Genomic DNA, 14,819 nt, shown 5'->3' on the forward strand with positions numbered 1-14,819 from the left:
ATCCTTGCAGCTCATTTCCCTCATTAGTGTAATTCCAGGCACCTGAAATTTCCTTTCTCTCAGTAGCAACAATCCATCATTATAAAAATAAGCAGAATGGCCAGTTTTGCTTAAACTCCATTGACCTCTCTGGATTTACATCAGAGAAGACTCTGGAGTAATAAATTTGCACTTGCACAATTACCAGGGTTGTGTTTAATTCCTCCCACCCCGACTGCTATTGATTTCCCACGTGTTAGAGCAGCTCAGTATAGCTGCTCCAAGCCAACATCAGTGCAGGAGCAGGGAGATGTGCTGGTGCATCTCAGGAGAGGGTGGGAGCAGCTCCTGCTGAACGCACCCCATTATTCCTTCTTCCTGAAGCACCAGAGAGGAATAATTCTGGAGCAGAGTCCTGTTAGCTGCCACAAAACGGCCTAACAGAGCAATCGATTTTTAAATGGAAATCAGTGGGATTATAAATGCCATCATGAGCTCTGTGAAAGCAGAGGACAGGATGTAGGGATGCACAAAAGGGTAACTTTTAGTTCTGAGGTTCCTCTTCTGTCTTCAAGGGAAAATCAGCAGTGCTGAAGACTATTTTGTTTCCTGTAGCAGGAAGAGGGACTGAGCCAGAATGTATCAAGGTGCAATAAATATTATTAACCTCCTAGGACATAAAAAGGTTGGACAACATTTTTTGTAGGATGGGGAATATTTCATTAATTGTGGGTGACATTCAGAGAACAGCTGTAAAGATCAGCTGAGGAAATATTGAATTTGCATGCAGAATGATGAAAGGATGCTGCCTGCTTGTGTGGGTACAACAACCCACAGATCTCACAGGAATGTGGGCACCTTTGAGGAAGATGTTTTGGTTAGGGCAGTTAATTACCTCTATGTAATTTGACAGAAAAAGATTGAATTAAGTCAAGGGAAACTGGAGAGAAATATAGACAGCCTGAAGACACAAGCCACACTTACGGGAACTCTTCTTTTTTGGAAGCGGATCACCCACCTGCCTCTTCCGTATGAAATGAGAGATCTTAAAGATCACTGAAGAGGAGGGAATCAAGAGCAACGCATTTGTTAGCAAGTCATAAATTTGCAAGGAGGAAGCGAGGGGAGCAGAAAAAGAATGAACTTGAATTTCACAGGGGCACAAGGAATCCTGGAACCTTGAGATGCTTGCTTGGTGGCACAAAGCCATCAGCTTGGAGACGTAGAGACACAAGGCATGCTTGGCCCTGGAGCTCCCAAGTTATTAACTAGCAATGTGAAGATGTGCTCGGCAGACTGAGAGTTAAACCATCTCATGGGTATAATACTTAGGCCTCACAATATGACTGATAAACTTTGGAGGAGGGTAATTGGCTGAAATGGAGAGAAAATAAAGCCTGAGATCATACCCAATGCTCTACTATTTTCTCACTTAAACTGCCCTGCATTATTTCTTTGAGCAGGGGATGGATGACAGGTCCTGGGTGATCTGGAGGCTTCTGCCCCTCACAGACTCATTGAGCCAATGAATCACAGAGGTTGGAGAAGACAACCAAGGTCACCTAATCTAACCATCAGCCATCACCTCCATGCCCACTGACCACATTCCTCAGTGCCACATCTCCACAATTCCTGAACACTTCCAGTGACAGTGACTTCACCACCCCCCCCCAGGCAGCCTGTGCCACTGCATCAACATCCTTTCTGAGAAGAAATTTTTCACAATATTCAACCTGAACCTCCCCTGGTGCAACTTGAGGCCATTCCCTCTCATCCTATCACTGTTACTTGGGAGAAGAGGTGAACCTCCACCTCACCACAACCTCCTTTCAGAGTGTTGTAAAGAGACATAATGTCTCTCCTGAGCCCCCCCATCTCCATACTGAAAAACCACAGTTTTTCAGCTGCTCCCCGTAAGACTTGTGGGGATGCCCTTCACAGCTCCATTGCTTCTCTCTGGACAAACTCCAAGGCCTCAAAGTCTTTCTTGTATCGAGGACCCCAAAACTAAACACAGCACTTGAGGTGTAGCCTCACCTGCACCAAGTACAGCGGGAGCCATCCTCAGAAGGCAGAAGTTAGAGGATGTTTCAAAGCAACATTGTCCATCCCAACAAACATATAATCTTCATCCCATCTGCAGAAAAGGCATTATTTCATATGAGCTACTAAACTCTTAAAAACCATTAAAAATACTTTAAATTCCTGGTGGTTTTATTTTTTTTTCAAGATTTTTCTTCTATTTCCAGAACATTAAAATTCTCCCTTCCACTCCTTTTTAGTCAAAACTCTTCACTGAATTCTTCTTCAGTTTATAAATAGTTTTGGTCCCTTGAAACCATCATTTTATTTTTATTTTTTTTTACTTTCATATTTCTAGGGGGAAAAAAATAGCCTGCTATTATTAGTCACCTACAGCCTTCAAGATATTATCCAAAGTATTGTCAAACAACTTCTGTAGCACTGTTACTGGGAAGACACCCTATTATAATGGCTATTTTTGCTTTGACCAGTCCCTTGAGGTATGTTTCTTGACCCTCAGTTGTGCAATCAGTTAACAAATTATTTTAAGGTCAAAAATACACTTAGAGAAAATGTTCAGTTTGTTCTCACACAGCTGTGTGCTCCCGCTGCCTTTGGGTTCACTCAGCAAGACTCCTGTCCATAGCACAGAGGAGATATGTGAGATCCCTTTCTAACAAATGAGGGCATGGTGCTGGGTCGTATTACATTAGGAAAATGCTATTTACCTGTTGCTACATTGTAATTCAGGGAATTTTATGTATCTGAGGTCAGCATGGCTTTATGAGGAGGGAGGTGTTTGGAGAAGACCTGTGACTCCATGTCCCTGCCCAGATGTATCTGTTATCTACTGGCTGGCTGGGCCTTCTCTGAGCCTGCTTCCTGGTCTTGCTATATCTGAGGTATAATTACATCTTTCCTCTGTACTTAATGTAAATTTAGAGTCTATTGAGCAACTTCAAGCTTTAAATAAGTTTTCTACCTTGCAGTATGTGGCAGTTTTCTATGGAAAAGTCTCCCAGAAAGCCAATATATCGAACCATAATCTGAATTTCCTCATGAGGATAAATCTGGGGCTGCAACTTTTGCCTTCCCCATGAGCATTCCTCTCTGCTGGTAAAAAGAAGAGACCTCCTTAAGCTTTTTATCCTGTGAAATCGTATCACCTATCATTTGCAGGCATGGAGTTTTTCTGCTCACACATGCTGTCAGTCGTTCTGTGGGGTTGTATCTCATGCAAACCAAAATAGGTCCTGATTTGAAATGTTCCTCAACCTGGCTGTTCGCATGATAAATGACATAATGGAGCCACATTCGTTAGCAGCAGAAGCAAATTCCAAAATAGAATCGGACAATTACTAAACAAACATTCTGTAATTATCTGTTCTTTCCTGGCCAGCTGAACGATGGAGACAGCAGCAATGTGTGGAGCTCATGATTAGGGCTGGTCATTTAGACAAGAAAAAATATCTGAGTCAAGCATATTTCATCAGTCAAAGTGTGGAAGGAGCAGGTTTCAGCTGATGGGACCAATATTATAGCAGATGTTGATCATTTCTTCTGGTGTTGACTCCCACTGACTTTCCCTCTTATACACTTAATCTGTCTCCTACATCACTTTATGCAGTCTCCTCTGGCTTATTTTCTTCTGTCTCTTATTAATAATTGATTCCCGTGCTTTTTGGCATGCACTTGGGCAGCAGCCATTACCAACACCTAGATATAAATCTTTGGACATGTCACACTATATATATCATGTTACATGTCTGAATACTACAATGAGGTGTTTGCAAGCTGGCACATCCTCAAAAGAACTGCAGGTCTTTAACAAGGTTTTGTTAGTCCTTTGGAGCTCATTAGTCCATTATCTGGCAATGTAATAGTCTTGTTCTGAGGCACACCATTATTTCAATTACGGAATGACCATAATTAGGCTATCTGTTCATTAGGACTTCATAGCTTAGTCTACAGATGGGAGCCCGAATAAATCTTAATTAAAAGAAAAGTGCTTGTTGTTTAAACATGATCTTAACCTTAAACATTATTTTTCAAGATAAGGGCAAGCACAAGTACTGTTTCTTATACAGCAAGAGTAACTCATATTTAATTACATGCCCAAGCAAAAGAAACATGCAGGGAAAGTGCATGCAGTGGAATGCTGTTGTGACAAAGCAATAGTATGGCCCCTGCAGGCTGCTGAAACGGCTCCTGCCTGGTGGCAGATGGGGAGAGAGCTTGGTTTTATTAGGCCATTCTGGAAGGCATTTCATTTTTTGGATGAGGAGGCAGTTTCTTTCAATGTAAAGCACAAGCTGTCACTAGGGACTGACCTGAAGGGAAGAATCTATAGTTTAAGGATGATTGGTTTGAAATATTCAGCATATATTTATGAGCAGGAAGGCACAGCCAACAACTTGACCACATCACAGGGTGAAGTTCAGTCCCTCCGGAAAGTGTTTACAACAAATGCTGTGGTTAACTGATCTCCTGGTGAACCCATGTTTGGCCCATCAGAGTTCTGCAGCTCAGTGCCATGAAGTCTGTAGGACAGGCATTGCACCAAGCCAGATGCATTGCTAGCAATGAACCCAAAGCATCACTATGTGCAAGCAGTGTGACACAGATGGGGAGTCCCACTGGGCTCCTCACCCACAGGGAACAGAGCACTATGGATCCCTAGGGAGCAGCTCTGAATTATTCTTTCCCCGCAGCCAGGTGTGCTGGTGCTTCTGGAAGCAGCTCATTGAGTTCTTTGCATTTCGGTTGTATTTCCAAAGGGCATGTGCTTTTGTTATTGCTAGCAGCATCTGTCATCTCTTCCTGAAACAACTCTCCAGGCATGAGGTAGATAAATTTTGGTGGCACTATGGATAAAATCAGCTGCTGTGAGTTTCAGTAACAAAACAAGCAACATTCCAGCCCTGCATTCAACACAGGGTTTAATATGCAAGGCACTAACACACAAGAAATCTGTTGTCCCCTTTCCATTAACCTTTAAGACTAGCCTAGAGAAATGTGGAAGGTCGGTGCTTTCCTCCTCCCATTGCTGAGCTGTGTTACAGTATCCATGGCTGAACTTTGTGAAGTGCTGAGACAGAGACAACTCTATCTTGTGTTCCCTGCAAGAAGCTGGGGGGATACAAGCACTTCTACTTCATCATCATGACCTAATGATATTTAGTAAATGCAAGTGCTTCGATCTGCTTTATTCCAAAAGCACCAGATAATTGATCAAATTTCCAAGAGCATTAAATGATTCCATCTTCAGTGTTTAAGATCAAAAATGAAGTTAGAGGATGCTGCAAAAGACCACAAAAACAGCAGGAAACGTGGACTGAAAGCCACTTCAAATGTTAAGGAGCATCTCATTTGCCCCCCCCCAAAGGAGAAACATCTGATTTTTTAATTTATATATTTTATCAGGCAGTACCACTGAACTTGTTTTGCTGGTAGAAGAATTAGTCTGCTCTTCCTGATTCCTATACACTCAGAAGATTATGCAACGTCAGATCAAAGCTTATTGCTTAAAGGTTCATAGGATTTGGACTGAAGATACAACAGAAAAGTGGAAGTGCTGGGGCAAATGTGGGACCACCTGTGACCACCATGGGGTGAGCAGAGTGATGGCTCATGCCCACCTGCCCAGCTGGCTTTACCTGGAAGGGCTGGGAAATGTGAGGCTTTAGAGATGAATCAAAACAGTGGAAGTATTGTTTCACCCTTTTGAAACAAAATATTATAGCCTCCATTTCTCCATTTTTTCCCCCAAAGTATCTGCTTAATAAAAAATAAAAAATCAGAAAATTCTGTATTTCCACATAGAAGTGATTGTTTTCAACTGCGATTTTCTACCTCTGAACAGAATTAATGAGTAAAAAAGAGCTCTTCATATTGCATGTGTGTATGTGCGTGTGTCTGTGTACAGATATTATATTGCTTATTTATTAGTTATGTTGCAGAAGCTAATTAAAAACATCTCTTTATGTTTTCCTTTGAAAAATACTCACCTGGAAAAACTACCATCTCTCTGCTTTGCTTCATCCAGTGGCAGCTTGAATGTCTTTGGGCGACCCTACATGGGGATTCAGCCCAGTCCCACAGCCTCCATTGTGTGCATTCTTTCAAAGATGATCAAAATTTCTCCATTTCTGGAGTTCGTGATGACTCAATAACCTAGTAAAGATCTCCACTCACCACCCCATCCCCAAAATACTTCATGAAGTTTTAGTCATCATTTCACTTATCACCAAGTAAATGTCTCCCTTCCCATGATGGAAATTTACTGCATCATTGTATGTAGCAGAAGCATCATGATACAAAATGCAATACAGAGACACAAGTAATTATGGTATCCTTGAGTTATCTCAGCCAGGAGTGTGGAAAGCAGTTCAATTTCAAGCCTAATGAGATTAATTTGCATGTCACTTTTATTGAACCTTTTGTGATTCTGCTACTCTCTCCAACCCTCCACTAATAAACAGTGTTATTATAGATAACAGGGAGCATTTCCATGTCCCTGAGCACAGTGTGGCTGGAGAGAAGAGATTTCAGCTTGATTATTCGAATATTTTCCCATTTGCTGACCAGGCATTAGTGTTCAAACCTGTTTGGTGCTGGTTTCCAATCATGGCTCCTTAGCAACTGAAGCAATGTTAAATTAAGTTGATAAATGATGATCAGGAAAGAAAAAAAAAAAAGAGAGAGAGAGAGAGAGAGAGAGAGAAAAGAAAGAAAGAAAGAAAAAAAAACCCAAAGAACTCCAGCAGTGAGATTAATTTGTGATGCCCTTTTAGGAAAGATTTACAGGATGTGATGTGCATTTGCTATCTGCCAAGAGCAATTCTTCAGCATCTGAATACACAAGCTTTGTAGAACTTCTTTCTGATGGAATTAGATCTGCTCTCCCTTCCCACACAGAGCCTACCTTTCCTGGGAGCCTCCTTTCTCTACACACACAGAGCAAGGGATATGTGCCCCAGCCAGTGCAGGACTGCAAATGCTTTCCCTGGGCTGAGCTTTCCAATCATTTATTTCCTTCAGACTATCCTGACATGTGCCACTGCCCTGCCATAACTCCCAGCTCCATCACCGTGAAGTCTCTAGTAAAAAACTCCTTGTTTTATACCCTCCAGTTGCCTTTTCCTTTTCACTGACTGCTTTACATCTCAGGCAGTCCTTCTGACATGTGTGCTTCATCAGTTTGTGACAGGAATATGGGTCAATGGACGAGCTCTGAATAAACAGCAGGAGCCTAACGTTGGAAATAGGGATTGCTGTACTGAGCATAGTTCTGGCATCCCAGTTCTCACAATGACCAGAGATAAGTGAAGGGAGAAAATTCAAGTTATGTTTCTTCTTCATCTCTGTTAATGTGAATCAATTTTATGTATCAACATTGAAAGGCTTTCCAAAAAACAGGCATTTGTTCTGTAAATTCTCCTTTTCCACGACCATGTCCAACTCTTTTCAGAACTGCACTTTGCTCTTGTCCTCAATAATATCCAGCAGCCTTGTATTTCACAGGGCATTTACACACTGCCTATAAAAGCTTTTGATGAGCTTTAGAAGGTTGGATTAAAGTATTTTACACCAGTGAACTACCTGCCAGTTGGCTGCTGCTGCCTTCTAGCTTCATTTCTTTCTGTTGTTTCTATCAAGCAAATTCTTGGCCACAAAATGTTTAACATTTTGCCTTGAGAATGGCAATGATTTTCAAAAGATTATCTTCAGAATGAAAAAACAGTCCCATCTGACATCCACCAAATCAACACATCTGTTCCCATGGGACTTCACAGTCTTCGGTTATGCCACAAGCCTTTCTCCTGGAGCCATAAGCACTGGCAATGGAAGCAGCCTTGTCCAACTTAGCCCATATGTATCCAGTCAAATTCCTCCATCTCTGTGCTGACTTTTCTATCTGCCTGCCCTGACAGCACTGACATGAATGCATTCCCCCTTCTTAACAGGTTTTGCAGCATGACTTATTCCTTCTTATTCTGCAAGAAAAACACATAGGTTAATGAAAAGGTTATTTGCTCCTGAGAGTCACTCCTCGTCTCTCTCAACAAATCTTTGATCTTAGCTCACCAGTGGCAGTGACTTACATTTTCCAACACCTCTGTGGTGTGACAGACGTCCTTGGTATATATGCAGACAAAACCTCTCTTCTGGTTTGAAAGCATGGTCTTTCTAGCATTAATTGCTTAACGGTCTGCAAAAGGCATGGGATGCCAAACAAGGATACGAAGCTCAGTTGACCCATTGATTTTAGTGGAGTAGAATTACTTCAGTGCAGCACTTCTACTCTTGGCATTTCTATTTGTTTTCGGTAAATGACACAAAAATACTCCTACACTGTCTGTGATCCCCTAGAGAGCAGTTGTTATGTCATTGTGCAGAGGTTGTCACTCTCTCTTGCTTTAATTTCACCACTAGTGAGCTCAATGTGTAGTCTTTTAAATGTTGCCCCTGTTCCATGTTGTCCTTTAGCTCTTCTTGCTGACTGCTGCCCTATCACATGCTGACATGATGCTGGAACTTATTGTCCTTCAGGGAAGATGGTCTCCAAGCAAAAACACACTTGGGGCAATTCTCGGGTTATTGAATCAAGTCTTTAACCTCAAGAGATAACATGTGTTATATTTTATGTAGAAAACAATTTTCCCTGTCAAAAGAAGTCCTAGGGCAGAGTGTCCCTTATTTTATATAGCTGTTTGTGCATTACTCTGTCTTGGGATTAATGGTGATGTTGTAATTTAGATTCTGTTAGAACTTGAGGCAGATGGATTTACAGAGTTATCAGTCTAGCCACATACAGGCAGCTTTGCTTTAATTGAATTTAGTGCTGGGGAAAGGAAGAACTCGATGAAAGGAAATCTTTTTCCTCCTGCCTTGAGAAAAAAAAAGGTCCAGCTGAGGCAGGAGCACATTTTGCCTTATCACCAGTGCAGGATGGCAGAGGAGTGGTGCATGGACACACAGTGGGTACAGGGGAGCACGGCAGGAGGGAGGCTTGTTGTCTATAGTGCCCATCCACATTGCATCTCTGTCTTTCAAACCTGTACACATGACTACAGAAGCAGATGGCTCATAACTCCAGAAACAGCTGACCAAGCAGAGAAGACAGAAGCCCTGCTGCTTCCATAAACTCTGCAAGGTGAGCTTAGCCCTTCTTGGACATCAAGGGAGGGAGAGAGGAAAAGAACTACGTATAGCCCTACAACAGGGCACACAACTTACCAGTCATGGGGGAATTCAACCATGAAATAAACTCAGCTCTGCTATTAGTGGGTCTGTGTTCTTGACAGGTATCCACCCAGAAGGAATTAGCTTAAGGCCATTCTCCCACTTCTGTAGACCACCTAGGATATGTCATGTACAGTGATGCTGAGACAAAATGAGTGCTCATGGAGCTGTTGGGTTCAAATCCCAAGTGGGAAAGGGCCATCACCCAGAGCAAGGCTGGCTCCTCAGCTGTACCCAACCTGGCAGAAATACCCATCTTCGGCTGCCTTGCTCCAAATCTGTTTTGGCAGGAAATTTGTGAATACATCGCCATGTGCCATTTCAAGCTTCATTTGAATAAGCATCCCATATAATAGACTTTTATAGCTCTCTTTCTGTGAATTCTAAATTAACGCAGCTCATTAAAATGTTCCAAAGTTTTATGTAAATAACTAATTAGCATTTGAGAAGGAATAGTAAATTCACAGATGGTTGTACTCCATTTGGGGCCCACTTTGCTCTCCCTAGCTCTGGCCAGTGCAGAGTTGGGTCCTTGGTGTAACATCCTCCATAGCAGGAGCCGACACTAAGGTTTTTGCCAGGAGGTCTAAGAAGAAAATGTTCCTCTAGAAAGCCACTCAGGTATGCAGGAGGTGATGCTTCATGTGTGATGCTGAGCCTCAAGACTCCTGCAATCCAGCCTGAGCACTGCCACCAAGTCTCTGGACGCTGTACCCAAGCATCCCAAAAGGTACATAAGGTAAATGTTTTCTTCATCTCTCATAGGACTGTGTCCAACCAATATTTGTAGACTGCTGGAGGGGCTGAGGGTGAGGTGGTGCAGCAGCAGTTTCACATTTGGCTTTCCTGGGCGTTTCTTCCTTCTCTTTGCTAGGAAGATGTTGCTTGGCCAGTGGGAAATTCAAAGAGCAGCACCGGGAGTCAGTGAGGAAATCAAGGGATGATTTGCCAGGAACAGGTTATGAAGAAAGCCTGTCCATGGCTGGGCAGAAGGTAAAGCATCCCCACTACAGTCCTGCCCACGCTGCTTAATCTTGCCTAGGGAGCACAAGGTGAGTCCCAGCATCACACCTCATACATCAGCTCATCGTGTTCCAAACAGAACATCTGAATTTTTACCTGCAACAAGGGGAAAGTTGGAGAGCGGTTTGCTGTAGCTGCATTTCTTGAATTCATAAATACTGATACAAATCCTCCCTGTTTCTGGATTTGCAGCTATTTTGTTGCAGCTTGTCCTGATCTGGCTCTGCCTGCAAGAAAGGAAGATCTGAAAGCCCTGCTCAGGAGGATTGGGGACAGGCTAAGACCTCCCAACAACCCTAAATAAGCCCATAAATGAAACCTGGCAAAAACTGGAGATGAAGGACATGGCCATGAAAATAACCAGTAGGTATCTGGAAGAGATGGGGAAGCATGAGGCTGAAAGGGCAGCAGTTATCCTAATTGGAGGGCACACACATAGCCCCCGCTGCAGGGTGAAGTCTCATACTGAGGGCTTTCCCAGTGACATAGAGCATGTGCCAGCTGCTAATGACCTGCAGCCACAAAGTATTTCAGCCTTCATTGCTAAGTGGTTCTGCCTGGAAAATTGACTTGAAAATGTGTTTTAGGATGTGCCAGATATTCTCATGTTAATTTCCCAGCCAAAACCTCCCATGTGGTGTCCAATGTGATATCAGTAACTCAAAAGAAGTGGAAAATGAAGCCTCTATCTGCTTTCAAGCAATTTATTCTCCTTTTGTCTTTTTACTTCCAGCAGCTAAGTAAATTACATGGATTAAAATACAAAAGGCATTTAATTTTTTAACTGTAATTTCTTCTCTCCTGGCAACAGAGTAACAAAAATGAAGAAAAAAACCCAAAAAACAGAGAGAGTGAGAAATCAATAGGAAAAAAAAAAAAAGAGTTTAAATGCAAATACCACTTCTAATATTTAAAATACAAATACAATTTCAGCTGATGAAAAAGCAAGAGGACCTGTTTGAGCACAAAGACACAGTAGCAGGCTTTGGGATTCAAGTAGCCTTAATCAGCCTCAATTTCACATCAGAAACCTTGAAATTTCTGCTGGTGATTACTTTGTTTTCATTTCTGGTATACTCCATCTTTTTCTTTATTCAAGCTCCTTTTTGTTTTATCAACTTTATCCCCACTTCTACTTCTATATTACCAAGTCTCAAGTGTTATCCAGCCCTTTGAATTGATTTCTGTCATACTCTGGGGAAGGAGAGTGAGATGGCAGAAGGGTCTCTCAAGTGTTTCTGGCTGAGCTGTAATACACAGAAGTGGCAATGTGCAAAACTGGTGACAGAGCTGGGAGTTATCTCAGGTCCTAATGTCCAAGTTAGAAATAAAAGAAACCAAACTGCCATTCATTCCCTCAACTGCAGTAGATCTTAGAACATAATTCCAAGTTTTGAAGTCTCCCACCTTCTGTAAAACGGAGTTTTAGGTTGGATATTAGGAAAAAAATCTTCTCAGAAAGAGTGGTGATGCAGTGGCACAGGCTGCCCAGTGAGATGGGGGAGTCACTGTCCCTGGAGGTGTTCATGAACCGTGGAGACGTGGCACTGAGGGATGTGGTCAGTGGGCATAGTGAGATAGGTTAGAGTCAGTTAGAGTCAGTACCAGAGTTGTGAACACACATATGACACATGTTGCAAAGGTGCACTTATAAAGGCTGCTTGCCCTGGTAAATCAGAGCAAGAGTTCCTGCCTAAACCCTTTTATGCGTGCCCAGTATTTCAGTTGTTGCAGTACTTATTTGTCATGTGTTCATTATAGGGCTGGAATGGGGGTATCTGGAACAATATGTAGCTTGCAACAGTTTAGTGAACTTTATATTTTGGACTGTTTTCTAGTTTGGACTTTCAGTAGAAGTGCAAATTAAGGATCTGAGGACTCCATGGAGGTTTGTCCTTGTCTGAACCATGTGCACACCTGTAGGAGAAATCCCTTTTTTGAATAATGAACTTAAAAGCAAATTCCTTTTCCCTTAGCTTTCTGCCAGGCAAAATCCTTCATCGCTCCCCCTTCTGTGCTGGTGCACTCGGACACACTGCCGGGCTGCTTTGGACTGCCAGGAACAGCAGCAAGCAACTCAGATGTGAGGGTGACCTGCAGAGCCTTGCTCCTGGGGAGGATGCAGCAGAACAATGTTGTCCTTGTTTGCACTCATTTAAATGAGTGCCCGAAGTCTTTCCTTCCCCCTGTGCAGCACGTCCCCCGCACAGGCTCACAAAGGGCCACATTCATCAGCAAGCAGCAATGAGCTATAATCCTCCTGAAAGACATCAAGCTGTGCCAGTTCTACCAGGGCGTGTTGTAAAGAGTTCATCCTGCCTGTCTCACAGAAGCCCAGGGCAGTTTCAGCTGATTTCTGTACATGTTGATCTGGGGTTCTAAGGACCAACTGGGGCGATTTCCGTGGAGTGGGAAAGGACTCATCTGATCAAGTCCTGTTGAAATGGTTACATTTGCTTTGGTATCTCAGTGACTTCTATCCCACAGTCCTCCCACAGACAAGATGCTGCACAACCCCACTGCTCTGCCTGGGTGAACCTTCCCTGCCCTTCCAGCCTCAATTTATCTGTAGCTGGCTTGCTCCCATTCATCCCCGTGGTGGCACTGGCCACCACCTGAAACAGTTCTCCCTAGTTCTGGTTTATCTATCTCAGTGAGATTGTAGAGAGCAAGCAGCTCCTCACAGCTTTCATTACGTGAGAATCAGAACAAAGCTCCTTCAATCCTCTTGTCAAAGGGAGGCAATGTTCATCACCTGGTCTTCCCTGTTACCCTTGGATTAATCTGAATTTAAAAGCTCCAGATCTTCCAAGGACAGAATGGGAGGGATGACTGCAGCCTGGCTGAACCCAGACACCAGGAACACAGCTGGAAAAGCAAAGACCAAGCCAAGCACAGCAGAAAAGCCGAGAAGGGAGGGGAGAGCTCCCAGCAGACTTGGGTTGCAGGAAAAACTGATTGTGGTGGTGATGTGAAAACACCGAGACATAAAAAAAAGTAGCCAACACATGCTTAATTAAATCTTGTTGGTTGACTCCAAGCTGCCCTGACTCTCCTCATCTCCCTTGCATATCACGTTTCATTTTTCTGTTTTCTCCATCCTGGTCTGCATCCTTCCTACCTTTTGTGTTTGTGTCTGATCCACTTCCCCCTTTTCTGCTTCACTTTTCTTGCTTTCCTTATTGGAAAATTCATAACCCCATTCTGGACCCTAATGGGAGGTTGGTCAGAGTGCGACAAGGTGTTTGCTTTCTCAGAAGGCATCCCTAGCAGACACCAAATGCTCTGAAGGCTGCTAAGGAAGAGATTTAAATGGGTTTAAACTGCTAGCTGGGCTTACCAGCTCTAAAGGGCTCTGGGAGGGCTCCTGTTCATTCATAAATCACCTCCACCTCTCAGCAGAATCCAGATGTCCCCAGTTTGTTTCCAACAAGTTCATCTCAAGACAAAAATATTAGTGAAAATAATCATGAAACTCAAAGAAATAAGGTAAGTCCCCTCTTATAGGCCACATACATACAAGAGTGAGCTCAGTTCCTGAAATTCAGTCTGATAATCTGATCTTGGCCCTGCCAGGTATGGTCCTTCCCGAATTCCTCCCGTCTCCCACTCTTCCATCCCCTCTCATGGATCTCAGCAAGAGCCAGCCAGTAGAGACAGTTTCTGAAGAAACTCTAATCATCCTTTAGGTGATCCTGAAGTTGAACATCTTTCTCCATCAAAAGCCACAAGCACTTTAAGCAAAAGAGATAATGGACAGTCATAAATTGCTGTATGCTCCAATAGCCCCCGCTGCTGTCGGAGAGATGGATTTGTCACCTAGCAACCATGTAAGGTGATGAAGAAATAACAGATTTTTAAGCTAATGGCCACAAGTTAACACCTATCAGAAAGCAGCCCCCAAAGTCCACTGATTAGGTGAGGTAAGTGGCTGGGGAGGAAGGTAATGCCCAACTTTTTGTCAGAAAGTGGATGAGGAGAAAGGAGCAGGGATTATTTTTTTCTAAGCATGCATATGTATGGGTGGATAAATGCATATCTATATACATCCTTAATAAGGTAAATAATAAAAAGTCTGGAGAAATCTCTCGGACTGGAGATAGCCCCAGACACAAGGCTACCCAGAAGAAGAGTCTCTTGGTACTGCAAAGCCCCAAAGGCAGCATCATGGCAGAAAGCAGAGGACATGACAGGGAGTCGGTAGGAGGGATCACAGCTTCCCACAGGTCTTGGTGCAGTTCTTCCCCTTTTCTCCTAGAAACAGACCAAGAACTGAAGCTATGCATTACTTTTCAGTACTGAGAGCTCGTAGTAGTACCTGCCCCTCTAAATACTGTGGATGATGCATTGGGTAGCTGTAAATTGGAAGCACTCTGTTCAACAGCATTGGCACACAGATAGAGGCATCTCGCTGGAGCGCAGGAGGGAGCTTTGGGGGAAAGTAATCGAGAGAGGAAGAAATCTGAAATTAGTGCACTGATGGATGATCTCTTTGAAGCCTGAAATTGTAAGAGTCACAAGGTTCCCAGCATGGATTTGCACATTTTTAT

This window comes from Coturnix japonica, chromosome 9 (genome assembly GCF_001577835.2).
Source record: "Coturnix japonica isolate 7356 chromosome 9, Coturnix japonica 2.1, whole genome shotgun sequence".
NCBI lineage: Eukaryota > Metazoa > Chordata > Aves > Galliformes > Phasianidae > Coturnix > Coturnix japonica.